Genomic DNA, 14,727 nt, shown 5'->3' on the forward strand with positions numbered 1-14,727 from the left:
ATTGAACTAGGTATTGAGATACCGACGATCGAATCTCGGGCAAGTAACATACCGATGACAAAGGGAACAATGTATGTTGTTATGCGGTCTGACCGATAAAGATCTTCGTAGAATACGTGGGAGCCAATATGAGCATCCAGGTTCCGCTATTGGTTATTGACCGGAGACGTGTCTCGGTCATGTCTACATAGTTCTCGAACCCGTAGGGTCCGCACGCTTAACGTTTCGATGACAGTTATATTATGAGTTTATATGGTTTGATGTACCGAAGGTTGTTCGGAGTCCCGGATGTGATCACGGACATGACGAGGAGTCTCGAAATGGTCAAGACATGAAGATTGATATATTGGATGACTATATTCGGACACCGGAATGGTTCCGGGGGTTATCGGATATATACCGGAGTACCGGGGGGTTACCGGAACCCCCCCGGAGGATATTGGGCCTCATGGGCCCAATTGGTGGAAGAGGAGAGGAGGCCAAGGGGCAGCCACGCGCCCCTCCCCCCAGTCCGAATTGGACAAGGAGGGGGGGCCCCCCCCCCTTTCCTTTCCCCCTCTATCCTTCCCTCTCCTCTCCTAGTCCAACAAGGAAGGGAGGGAGTCCTACTCCCGGTGGGAGTAGGACTCCTCCTGGCGCGCCTCCTCCTGGCCGGCCGCACCTCCTCCCTTGCTCCTTTATATACGGGGGTAGGGGGCACCCTAGAGACACAACAATTGATCGTTTGATCTTTTAGCCGTGTGCGGTGCCCCCCTCCACCATAGTCCACCTCGATAATACTGTAGCGGTGCTTAGGCGAAGCCCTGCGTCGGTAGAACATCATCATCGTCACCACGCCGTCGTGCTGACGAAACTCTCCCTCAACACTCGGCTGGATCGGAGTTCGAGGGACGTCATCGGGCTGAACGTGTGCTGAACTCGGAGGTGCCGTGCGTTCGGTACTTGATCGGTCGGATCATGAAGACGTACGACTACATCAACCATGTTGTGCTAACGCTTCCGCTTTCGGTCTACGAGGGTACGTCGACAACACTCTCCCCTCTCGTTGCTATGCATCACCATGATCTTGCGTGTGCGTAGGAATATTTTTTGAAATTACTACGTTCCCCAATATTATTAGCACAAACACTAACCCTAGTCGGATTACTAGTAGAAATCATTTGCACAGATGAAACAACTAATCACTTATCACTTGTACCATTCAAACAATCAATACACTACACGGATCTAACAAAACTTACTCAGATTTCAAGGATTGAGAGAACATAACCATAGGATTTCTATTCCAAAAAGGGGGAGGTAGGAGTAACCAGAGAAACCCTATGATCTATTTGACACATAAATGGGTATAGATGACTAACCAGCTGTCCGTCGTCGTCGGAGTCGTCGCCGGAGTGGTCGTCGGAGTCGTCACCGGGGTCGTCACCAGAGTCGGTGTGGAACTCCGCCTCTGGCTGTGGAAGCTCGACGCCGTTGACGACATCAGGGTGCAGCGATAACTCGCCGGCGGTGACGGCAACCTCTGTCTCCATCTCCACACTGTGCTCTGGTGCTTTAGTAGCCTCGGCTTCGCCACTCCCTCCGATGGGGTGCTTCAGCGGCATCCTCATACACTGACGGCTTTGAGGGTTGAGAGCACCATCGAGGATGCAAGCGGAGAGAGAGGATCGTGTGTATGGCAAGGATGGGGGGTGCGGCCGCTCGGGCGCACCATTAATATGGAGTAGTGGGAGTTGTGGGAGAGAGGCGGGTTACAGTCAAACCGATGGCTCGCCTCCCAGTGAGCCTGGGCACCGGATTGCTGGCATGCCTACCAAAGTTTCTCATAGCTACTCGCACGCCTCCCGATGACACTGCGCAGAGAGCACGCCTCCCTCAGTTCACACACCTGCACGCATGCCTCCCGGTCTGCCTGCGCGGCAGACTGCTCGCATGCGTCCCGTCAACTCACGCCTACTCGCGCGGCACACGGGTCGCGCGACGACATGTATATTGTTTTTCTATTTGGATGATTAATGTTGCCGCTTTATTTCTTAAACGAAGCATGGCACGTATCCATTGTTGGTCTAACGCTCATGGTTTGAATAAATGATCCATTTGGGATATTGGTTCCCAATTATTAATAATCTCCCGTTTGTAATTAGATAAATATTACATCAAAACTGGTCTTAAATTTGACAAAAAGGTACAATTCCACTTTGTATTGGTGTCCATATGACAACACGATAAGTTTCATGAACTTCAAATAAGTTTTGGATGTACTAGAATTTAAAAATCAAGATTCTCAATGTTTGAAATTTGTTGCACGGGGAGTAAACATGCACCCAGTGAGACACGTGTGTTTTCGCAATCCATTTAGGTGCACTGTCACGTGTGCATGTAGCTCAAATTTGATTTTTGCACATTATACCCGTAGAAAATCAATCAATTAATGTACTAAAATGTCTTAATGATCTATGATTTTTTCAAAATTAAAACGTCCCTCATTTGGTAACATATGTTCACCGCGGGATAATTAATTTAACATGCATCGTAGTTGCAGTGGATTCGCGGTGTGTGTGTGGGTGTGTTCGTCTGGGAGTGGCGGGTGTCGGTGTCAAAACCGGCGGATCTCGGGTAGGGGGTCCCGAACTGTGCGTCTAAGGCGGATGGTAACAGGAGGCGGGGGACACAATGTTTACCCAGGTTCGAGCCCTCTCGATGGAGGTAATACCCTACTTCCTGCTTGATTGATCTTGATGATATGAGTATTACAAGAGTTGATCTACCGCGAGATCGTAGAGGCTAAACCCTAGAAGCTAGCCTACGATTATGATTGTTGTTGTCCTACGGACTAAACCCTCCGATTTATATAAACACCGGAGGGGGCTAGGGTTACACAGAGTCAGTTACAAGAGAGGAGATCTACATATCCGAATTGCCAAGCTTGCCTTCCACGCAAAGGAGAGTCCCATCCGGACACGGGACGAAGTCTTCAATCTTGTATCTTCATAGTCCAATAGTCCGGCCAAAGTATATAGTCCAGTAGTCCGAGGACCCCCTAATCCAGGACTCCCTCAGTAGCCCCTGAACCAGGCTTCAATGATGATGAGTCCGACGCGCAGATTGTCTTCGGCATTGCAAGGTAGGTTCCTCCTCCGAATACTCCATAGAAGATCTTGAACACAAGGATCGTGTCCGGCTCTGCAAAACAAATTCCACATACCACCGTAGAGAGTATAATATTTCCACAAATCTAATCTGCTGACAACTTTTCATAACGCGACATCCTGCCATGGTCCGGTCATTACGAACCGTTTTTCTCAACCAGCTACTGCACATATTGCGAGGCGGTTTTCTTGGCACGTCTTGTCGAAGCAGAGATCGTGTCCCCTTATCACGGGATTCTCATCAATACGGGCGTGGGTAACCCAACCACGCCATCAATCACGGCGCTTGGGGAATAAGCGAGTTTACCAGGCAAGTGGGGAGGCGCAGAATCCCTGCTGCCTTTATAAGGGGATAAGGACTCCCTTTCGCACCCACACTTTCTTCTTCCCGATCCATTCCCCTTCGCTCGAGCTCTAGCGCACGAGCGTTCGTCTTCTTCGCCCACAAAGTCCTTCCGAAAATGTCCGGATCCGGAGAAGGAGGCAAGTGGATGGCCTCTACCATCCGGGAGAAGGATATCAAAAAGCTTTGGGAGGCCGGGTACCTGGCCAAGAAAATCAGCCACCGTCTCCCGACGGCGGGACAGATCGTCCCTACTCCGGAACCCCACGAGAGGGTTGTATTTCTCCCTCATTTTGTCCGCGGGCTAGGGTTTCCCCTCCACCCGTTCATTCGCGGCATCACGTATTATTACGGGATCGATTTTCATGATCTATCCCCCAATTCCTTCCTCAACATCTCGACATTCATCGTCGTGTGCGAGGCTTTTCTCCGCATCTCACCACACTTCGGCTTATGGATGAAGATCTTTAATGTGAAGTCCAAGGTGGTGAGCGGCGAGCACGCTGAGTGCAGGGCCGCTATGGTGAGCAAGATGCCCAACGTCACATGGCCAACAAGTACTTTTAATGATTCCGTCAAAGAGTGGCAACAGCAGCGGTTTTACATCACTGAGCCGCGCGGCATGGAATGGGTCGCTGCTCCCGAGTTCCGGTCCGGAGCCCCTCTGCGACTTACGTCCTGGCCTAAGAAGGGCCTGAACTGGTCTTCGTCCGATGAACTGTCGGTGCTCCAGACGCACGTTAAGGATATGGAAGACAAGAACATCGAACTTGTCAATGTAGTCCAGGTGATGTTAGTTCGCCGGATCCTGCCTTGTCAACACCGGACTTGCATTCTATGGGAATTCAATCCGGCCAAGCAGCAGACCCTGCGAGAGCTCTTTGGCTCCTCACACAAAGACATCTGGAAGGTGCTTTTCAAGTCCGGCAAATCATGGCCGGACTCGGCCGAGGACCGCGGGTACCAACTGTCCCGCCCTACAAGCTCGGTAAGTTATTATACGTTTTATCCGCATAACCCAAGGGAAATGCTTAATGTGTTTTCCTCAACTCCCCTAGGGCTGGACGAAGAAGGCGGGGCAGATCCACTGTCCGGCCCCGCTGCCCGAAGAACCGGCCGGCCCACTTCTGACGAAGATGCTGGTCCCGGCGCCGTACAAGGCGCCGAAGAAGGCCGAGAAGGAGGCCAAAAAGACCCAGGGCGGCCTTCGTCGCCGCGACACTTCGGACATAATATCCGAAGGCTCCAGCGCCCGTCCTGCCTCCGAAGAGGATGAGGAGGAGGAGGAAGACGAATCCCCAGCGGGGGGAAGAAAGAAGAGGGCGGCCTCCATACACTTGGAGGCCGAGTCACCTAAAAGGGAAAAGCTCCTCTTCCGAAAGAGTCCACTGCTGCCGCCGACAGCAGCCCGGCGTGGGATCCCGAGGCCCAGCCCCTGGTGAACTCGTGAGTATATAAAATCCGAACACGTTTATGCGTCCAGACTCATCATGGCATAGTATTTTAACCTGAGCCATATTTTTTGTAGTCCGGCGAGGTCCCGCACCGAACAATCCTCAGCAGAGGATTTGCTGAGCTTGGATGCTATGGAGAGCGGGACACCCCCGAAGGCCCCTTCCCCCAAATATGTGAATAACACCGAGGCTTCGTCCCAGAAGGACCCCGGCCAAGGAGGGGGGAAGAGATCGTGAAAGCGGCGCCTGGAGGTCAAACTTTAGGGGCCGGAGACATGGGGGAGAAGATTCCCATGGGAGTTGACGGCGGGAGCCATCTTGAATTCGGCTCCCAGCCGCACGCAATTCCGGAGACCAATACGGCTCCAGAATCAAGCAGGCCACCTCCCTCGACTGGAGGGGGCGTGCCTGTTCCACCGGCAATCTCTGTCCAACCAGAGGTGTTGGATGCTTTGTTGGCGGCGCTGAAGAGCGCTTCCATCATCGATGAACACCGTGCCCTTATGGGTGCGGTGATTAAGAAGATTCAGTCTGCTGAGAGTGGACTGAATGAAGCCTATATCAGCCTTATAAGAGGCTTTGAGGTATGTTTTATGAGGTTTCGAAGAGTGTCATAGTATGGATAGTAGCCCCTGATACACTGTTCGGTGAAAGAAAGAACCGGACAGAGGATCAAATTTATGTTCGCAGGAAGACTCATTTGATGACATCTATCTCTCTTTTATAAGCAGGCGTCTACAGCGGCTGCTGCCTCTCATACTGCGGAGGTCTCCGGACTGAATCAAAGTCTGGAGCGGACCAAAGAAGAACTTGGCCAGTTGAAAAGGCAGTTGGAAGATAAACAAGGTATGCGCAAGCCTTGTTCGCGTTCAGTGCGAACGAATTTCCAGTATGATAAAATATGTTCCATGATTTCCGCTAGGGACGATGACCGAAGTCGAGGCTCTTAAGAAGGCTGTGACCGAGGCCAAGAAAAAGGCAGCCGCAGAGCAGGCTCTTCGTGAGAAGCACGAGGCCGGGGTTATTGAAGCTGAGCAGGAGCTTCAAGAGGCCGTTAAGAAATGCAGACCTTGGAGCAGAGTTTATCGGAGAAATAATCCGAACTCACCAGGGGTCATCAAGCCACGCGCGATGCCCAGGGGGAAACCCAAGGCGCCCTGCAGGAGATCCAAGAGGCGAGGAAGATCGCGGCGGGTAAGGCTCTTTTCCATGTGAATCAAGTATTTGAGGAGAAAAATCATGTTTCTAATTTTGAGTTCGGATTTCTCCAAGGGTATTTGCACAACTGCCCCGCAGCATATCGGATGCCGCCCAATTCTACCAAGCTGAAGAAAGGAACACTGCGGATAAGCTCTTCTGGTCGCAGTATCTGGCACCGAATTATCCGGTGCCTTTTGCCGACCAACTGAAACAGCTGATCGAACTGCATAGGGCGGCCGAACTAGCCATGAAGGATTTGATTATCTGGCTATGGCCCGCCGAGCCAATTCCAAGCCGCTACTTCGGGCTCGTGAAGCGGCTTGTGAGTGCCTGCCCTCGACTTGACGTCATCAAGTGGTCGGTCTGTATAGAGGGTGCGCGAATGGCCTTCGCCCGCACAAAGGTGCACTGGGGGAAGATGGATGCTGAAAAGCTCATGACCGAGGGACCGCCAGAGGGGAAGGAGCACCGCAAGCCCGAATTATATTATGAAAGTGTCCTGAAAGGATCCTACCTTGCGGCTGTGACAACCTGGTTTTGCCCTTTCTTATTTGCTTGAAATTTCATTTGAAAGTTTTTGAAACTTGGAGTTTCTGAATCTTTTCATTTGGACTTAAACACTTGGGCATCCTTGGCTTTGACCCAAGTGTTCACTTCTCTCCCAAACCATCACTTCACTTCTGATCCACCACAAAATAACCTTTGGAATATTTTTTTAAATGAAAAATATTCATTTTCTCTCAAAAACCCTAAGCCAGATCTGTTTGCTTCAAGGCAACCCTAATTTTTATGGCTCAGAAAATTTTAAGATAATTCACAAATATTCTAGGGACCCTAGGGCACCTCCCTGAGCAAAAATATTTCATCACTTTTTGGAATATTTTTGCTACAGAAAATCTTTTCTGTTCTGGACAGAAATGGTGGTTTCTACAGCAACTACCATTTTACTTGCTCCATTTGACCTGAAATTTCTTGTGCATCTTTACCTTAGTAACTTATAACTAGCCTCCAAAGCACAACCCCAAACTCCCAGCCATTTGACCATAGTAACATCACAAAGTTACTGACCAGAAACTTACCTGGCTTGTAAAATCTTCTCTACTGCACCTGGATCCAAACCAAACCGTGGTAAACTTCAAAACTACCACGAACAACATGCCAGACATGATTTTTGGACGAAGGCTAGCCTGAGGAGAGAGTTCGCGCGGTGACCACGCGTGTCCACGATGCCAGGCATGCGTGTCGACGCGCTCTGGGTGACGCCGAGCGCTCTGTTCGAGCGTGCTCACTTCCCCCGCCTGCCCAACCATGCCAAACCCTGCCACCATCATCGTCTCGACGTCCTTAACTCCTCCCTGGCAATCGCCGACACCGGAGCTCGCCGCAGCGAGCACGGGCAAGGTCCGGCCAGCCCAACAGTGCGGAGCGCACTGTGCTCGTCGCCATCCCCTTGATCCTGTGCTCGTCTCCGCTCGCCCACAGTGGCCGCGTGACCTCCGTCGCCTTCTCCCCCTCTCACTGACGCCGCTCGTCGCCGGGCGCCGTGGACATGTGTCCACCGGCGGAGCCCGAAGCACCCTCGCCACTCGCCTATAAATAGAGCCACCCCCAGCCTCCTCGAGCACCATCCAGCACTCACACACACCCCACGATCGAGTAGGAAGCCGTAGCCCGGCCGGGCAGGCCTCGGGCCGCCGTCCCCGAGCTCGAGCTCGCCGGTGATCCCCTCTGGTCGCTGCGGTAGCTCCAGCCTCTCCCAGGCCTGGGCGACCCCTCCAAGGCCTCCGCCTCTCTCCGGTGAGGCCATCTCGCCCACTTGGAGCCTCTGGAGTGACCTCTCCTCGCCGTCTTCCTCAACTCCGGCGACCTCCACGTTCTGCCTCCGCTTGCGAGCTAGTTTCCGACGCTGTCCGACCACCCCTAGCCACGCTACGGGTACGGGCAGGTGCACCAGCCCTCCCTCTCTCAATCCCTCCCTCTCGTTTGGGCCAATGAGCCCTCGTCGCCGGCGAGAGCTCCGGCGAAGCCGCGACCCTCTCTGTTTCTCTCTCCCTCTTCCCCACCTGACTAGCGGGGCCCGCTAGTCAGCCACTCAGTACACGCGCGAAGCGGTACGAGTGGTGGCGCCCCTGGGCTTTACGCCTTCGACGTCACCCCCCCAGCAGTTTCTTTTTATTCAAATTCATTTATATTCCAGAGAGCTTCAAACAATTTTAACTTTTTAACCATAAGTCCAAATGAGATGATTCTTTTTGCATTGTGTCCTTTGAAAGGAAATCTAACATCTCACCAAAGATGAGATTTTTCTGAGCTGTTTAGAATTTCTGGTGAATTTCAGAAGTGTTCTTGATATTTTCTTTTTGTGTTTAAAATTATTTTCAGAAGGTGAGGCTTGTCTTGAGGATCACCAGGAGGCTTGTGAACCTCATCTGCACTAAGGCAAGCCACAACAACATTTTTATGATGCCATTTCAATATTTGTGATTTTCTCACTTAAATGAAATGATTAACCCATGCATTTAAATAATTATTGAATTATTTGTATTCTGTTAAGTATTGGTCAGTTGTTATGCTTGATTTACAGAATAGTTGAAACTAGTTTAAGTGGGCAAAGCAAGTTAAAATTTATTTGAGGTGATGTTAGAAATAATTTTGTTATGCATGTTAGTAATTATTTAAAGCTTTGTGTTTGCATTCTTAAATTGATAAAAAAATTAGAAAATATTATGTTAAATACTTGTTTAATCATATTACTTGTCTTACAGAATGTTTGAACCCAACTTAGTGATAAAGAAATTAAGAGTTGTTGATAATGATATCTTTTGGTCAAGCATATGAAAAATTTATCGGAGTTACTTTCTTGCGTAGGAAATTAATAAAACTTGTTGCAAAATATTTTGCTTAAGTTGTGAGTCATTTTGAGCAATTAGAGTAATATGAGTTGTTGACGTTTATGCTTGGTGTGCATATGGATGACGTCGGTCATTTTTGTCAATATGTGATGCATGTGTTGTTTTGCATTTCATGGCATGCTATGACACCGATCATTTTTAGTTAAAAGTTAATCCTGAATATAACTCAACTTGAATATACCGTTGACTGGGTCATGGTGCCACTGAATCGAGTTTCTTTCCAGTGCAACCACATTTGCCTTGTGGGAAGGCCTTGATTCGGTCCATTGACACGGCCTCTGGTCGGTGCCTCCCTCTAGGGAAGATTATGTCGTGTTTGCCCTGGCCCGGTAAGCACACATAATCTTGTGTGCTCGTTGATGAGATTATGGTACCGGGTCCCCGAGTGGGAGTGTTTTGACCACGATGGTGGTCGGGGTGTCTTTGGTAGACACGGGGCCACCCAGGACCAGCCCATTGGGGATTTGCGTCGGAGTGGCCGGGAGAGTGCTGTGGCAATGGAGGGGTTTTGTCGGAATGCCGTTGGTCCACCCGAATGGGAATGCGAGGCCATGGGTTCCGTGGTGTGGGTACAGTATGCTACCTCTGCAGAGTGTATAATCTATCGATAGCCGAGTCCACGGTCACAGACACCTCGTACTAGGTCCCACCATGAGTCAACGTTTAATAAAAATTGCACACTAAGCTATGAACTTTACATTGTCAATGGATGGCAGAAAGGCCATCGAGGTATTTGGGACCAAATGATGGTCGTGGTTGTGATCGCCGTAAGGATCACGAGTTGTTCTTGAGAAATACCACTATGGTGGTGTGTTTGTGGTCCAGAGATGATCACAGTTGGTAAGCTGTCCTGAGGGACGTTCGGGCTTGATCACAGCATGTTGACCTATAATGTTGCATTATTAATAATTGGTTAAATATCATGATATTGTTTGTCATTATGATTATGCTTGTTGTGAGCTTGCAAGTACATTCAATGTACTGACCTGGCGTGTCATGCCAGATTTCAGGAAAGTCTCGTTGGAAAGGAGCGCTGTTCGAGTCTAGATCGTGCCCACATCAGTGTCCCTGTGATATGGAGCTTCCGCTACGACGTTATTCGCTGCCACGTAGTTGTTCGAGTCGAGGCCCCTTTATGTTCACTAAATAATGTACATATTGTTCCGCTGCACCGAGTGTGCCGCTTGGCCTCGACCACTGTTGTAATATGAACTCTGTTCCGCTAGCATCAATAAAGCGGTTGTTTTCTGTACCAATATGTTGTGTGTTGCCAGAAGACATGATCTCTGGGCTGGCAATGCAGGGTAAACCGGTCGCTCTGAGCCGGGGTGCCACAACGGTTGGTACCAGAGCCGCGCTGACTGTAGGCCACGCTAGACTACGACGTGTTAACTGGACGCTAGACACGAGTAAATGTGAGTGTCGGTAGCAGTTATAGCTGGTTGTTGCATTGTAGTCATTTGATTATTATTTTTATGCTAACCTGTTAATGGTTGTGAGTGTAGATGGCTCCGGTGCTGTATCCGTGCCAGTTGCAGTTGATGCCGTACACGTCACCGCACCTTCTCCGCAACGTGTGGCGTCGGCTGTACCCTCACGGAGATGAACCAGTCTACCGTGTGTACTGGGAGCGTCTAGCAGACTCGGTGTATGAGTATCACGCAGTGGTTACTCTGCGCACCAATTCCGATTCCGGCTCTTACACTCGCACTTCTCGGAGCGGTTACGTCTCCACCGCTTCTCAGGCTGTCCAGTTTGCCGCATTTGAGGTCCTTGTCGAGCTTCGTTATACCGAGGTTCAAATGCAGCATCACCCAGGATTCTATTACTACCCATCTCTGCACGACAACGGTCGTGTCTGTTTTCCTCTCGTTAACCCGGAGTCTGATAGTGTTGCTAGCCATCTTGCTCGCTATATCACTACTAGCTATCTGATGATCCACGAGCTGGCTCGAGAGCTGACTCGTGCCCGTACTGCTTTAGCCGCTACCTTGGTCACTACTAGATCCACCACTACTCCATCCTCACTGGGATTTACCCCTTATGTCCCAGTTAGCTCTAGCTCCCCTATTTCGCCGGTTACTCCCCCGAGTAGCACAGGCGTTCCGGCCGTGAACCCTCTCAGTACTCCTGCCGAGTGGGTCTCACTTCTTGCTACTCCTGCAGCCCCGATGCTTCATCCTACCCCTGCCCCTGAGGGAGAGCCCTCGAAGCAGCATCGTCGTGTTACCTTTAACCCGGAGGTTTCCATTAACCACGTTAGTTCGGGATCTGAGACCGCTTCAGGGGAGGACACCGCAGCACCAGCAGAGCAGTAGTGTCTTTGAGTATTCGCAGTCGTCTAGATGGTGTATGGATGTAGTTGTACGAGTCATGATGCTTCTTGTATGAGAGTAGTGGAACCAGTCAGGTTGTCAAATTTTCATGTATGAGTCTATGTATAATTATGATGGGACTTTAATCGCCGTATTCTCTTTGCTCTTTTGTCTTTTTCGAGAATTGTTGCTGGCTTTTCCCCAATTTTATTCTTGGATGTCTCTCATCTCGGTTTCGTTGCCTTGGAAAAAATACTCAATAGGATGACGCGGGGAGGCGGCAGTAGCAGCGTTCGTGAGGGAACTCCTGTTCGTCGTTCCGCACGACAGGCAGGATATTCTCCCGAGCCGTACGTTCAGCCACCACCTCCTCCGCCTGATCCTCCCTCCACCGAGCAAGTTCTGCGTATGTTTGAAGAAAAAAGGAACAATGATCTGAGAAATATTGAGAAGTGTGCAAGCTATAGTTGGACAAAATTGAAATCAGAATGGTCATCACTCAAAGCTGTCAGATTTTCAGAGGACCAATCCACCCAATTTCAGTCAGGTTGTTGACCCATTGGATGCAGACGATTGGTTGCGCACCATGGAGAAAAAGCTTGAGATCGCCCGTACTGAAGGAAATGATAGAGTCCCATTTGCAACCCATTACCTTGAAGGCGCAGCTGCCATATGGTGGGAAAATACAAAAGCCATGTGGCCGATTGATGAGGAAGTCACCTGGGAAAAATTCAAGGATAAGTTCCGCAAATATCACATCCCTACTGGAGTTATGAAGGCCAAGAAGCGTGAATTTCTCGTGCTTGTCCAAGGAAATCAATCTGTGGCTGAGTATCTGCAAAAATTCAATCATCTGGCCCGTTACTCTCTGTATGACGTAGCCACCGAAGAAAGGAAGATGGACAGATTTCTTGGAGGTTTAAATCCGCAACTTCGGTGTGCTCTCAGTATGTTTGATTTCACGGATTTCCAAACTCTGGTAGACAAGGCATTCATTGCTGAACGGGAACACAAGCTTCTATCAGATAATAGGCCTGTTAATGACAACAAGCGCAAGTTTGAGCCAAAGAAGGATGGGCAACCTATGCAAAAGGCTCTTACCTGGCAGCAGACTCGGGTGGAATACCGGCCAAATTGGCAGCAGAATGTTAACAAGACCACCACTCAAGTCAAGAATGTTGGGGCCAATCCAATGCATGAGGAGCGGTAGCGCAATAATTCTTGTTTCACTTGCGGGCAGCCCGGACATTATGCCAAACAGTGCCCCAAGAACCACAAGGTGAATGCGCTGAGCAGGCCACAAGACAACTTTATGGTGTCAGGGCCAACCCAGCAAAACTTCACTGGGCACGTGAATCATATCTCCGCCGATGAATCCCAAGAGAAGCCAGAAGTCGTCATTGGTATGTTTTCTGTTAATGACATACCTGCAGTAATTTTATTTCACTCTGGAGCTTCCCATTCTTTTATTTCTTGGAGTTTTGCCGCCCAAAACAATTTTCATTGCACAATTTTGGGCAAAAATATGCTGGTACAAACCCCGGGATCTATAATCAAGAGCAATCTAGTCTGCCGTGATCTGGAGATCAATATCAACGGGGTCCACTTTCCAACATCTCTGATAATCATTGAGTCTGAACAGTTGGATATTATATTGGGAATGAATTGGCTGACCAAATATCAAGTTTGTATAAACTGCGCAACCCGAGAAGTCAATTTAACCAGTTTGAATGGGCACCTCACCAAATTCTATGCTCGCAAGCATATACCCAAGCCAGAACTAGTGTGCACTGCTGTGGTCGAATTGGAATTTATTCCTGTGGTCAGTGAGTACCCTAATGTGTTTCCAGAAGAACTGCCAGGCATGCCACCAGATCGGGAACTGGAATTTGCCATAGATCTTGTGCCCGGAACCGCACCATTATACAAGAAGTATTACCGGATGCCCTCATCAGAATTAGTGGAACTAAAGAAACAGCTTGACGAATTACTCCGGAAAGGTTATATTCGTCCCAGCTCTTCACCGTGGGGGTCACCTGCAATCTTCGTGGGTAAAAAGGATTGCAGTCTCCGTATGTGCATAGATTATCGCCAGCTGAATGAGGTCACCATCAAAAATAAATACCCACTGCCAAGGATTGATGATCTGTTCGATCAGCTCGGTGGGGCTAAAGTATTCTCAAAAATTGATTTACGGACCGGGTATCATCAGCTCAAGATTAAAAGGGAAGATATTCCTAAGACCGCATTCACTACACGATATGGTCTTTACGAATATACTGTGATGTCCTTTGGTCTCACCAATGCCCCTGCCTTCTTCATGCATATGATGAACAAGGTGTTCATGGACTTCCTCGACAAATTTGTGGTAGTCTTTATCGACGACATCCTCATTTACTCCAAGAGTGAAGAAGAGCATAAGGATCACCTCCGGGCAGTGCTACAACGGCTCCGCAACCATCAGCTATACGCCAAGTTCAGTAAGTGCGAATTTTGGCTCAAGCAAGTTGGGTTTCTCGAGCATGTAATATCCGCCGAAGGCATAGCCGTGGACCCGAGCAAAGTAAAGGATGTGCTCGATTGGGTACCGCCCATGACTGTAACACAGATCCAGAGTTTCCTTGGATTAGCTGGATACTATCGTCGTTTCATTGAAGGGTTTTCCAAAATTGCTAAACCTATGACGGAACTGCTAAAAAAGGATACAAAGTTTGAGTGGACCAAGGACTGTGAGAAGAGTTTTTATGAGCTAAAGACGCGTCTGACAACCGCACCCGTATTGACTCTTCCAGACATTTATCGCAGCTTCGACGTGTACTGCGATGCCTCCAGACAAGGTATTGGTTGTGTATTGATGCAAGACCGCAAGGTAGTAGCCTATGCATCACGACAACTACGACCACATGAGGGAAATTATCCTACTCATGATTTGGAATTGGCTGCAGTGGTTCATGCATTAAAAATTTGGAGACACTATTTCATTGGAAAAAGGTGCCAAATTTTTACCGACCACAAAAGCCTCAAGTACATCTTCACTCAGCCAGATTTAAATCTCCGTCAGCGAAGATGGTTAGAGTTGGTCAAGGATTATGACCTTGGAATAAATTACCATCCAGGCAAGGCCAACGTCGTTGCCGATGCGCTCAGTCGAAAGCCCGTCAGCTTAAATGTCATGTTGAAATCATTGCCTACCGAACTTCAGGAGGAGATCGCTCAGCTCAACTTGGTCATCGTGGATGCTGGCCTCACTAATATTTTGGAAGTTACCCCCACACTTGAGACGGAAATCTGCAAGGCCCAGCCAGATGACGCCAAGCTACAAAAACATGCAAGGCAGCCCCCAGATTTCTTCAA

Source organism: Aegilops tauschii, chromosome 3, assembly GCF_002575655.3.
Source record: "Aegilops tauschii subsp. strangulata cultivar AL8/78 chromosome 3, Aet v6.0, whole genome shotgun sequence".
In the NCBI taxonomy this organism is placed as follows: domain Eukaryota; kingdom Viridiplantae; phylum Streptophyta; class Magnoliopsida; order Poales; family Poaceae; genus Aegilops; species Aegilops tauschii.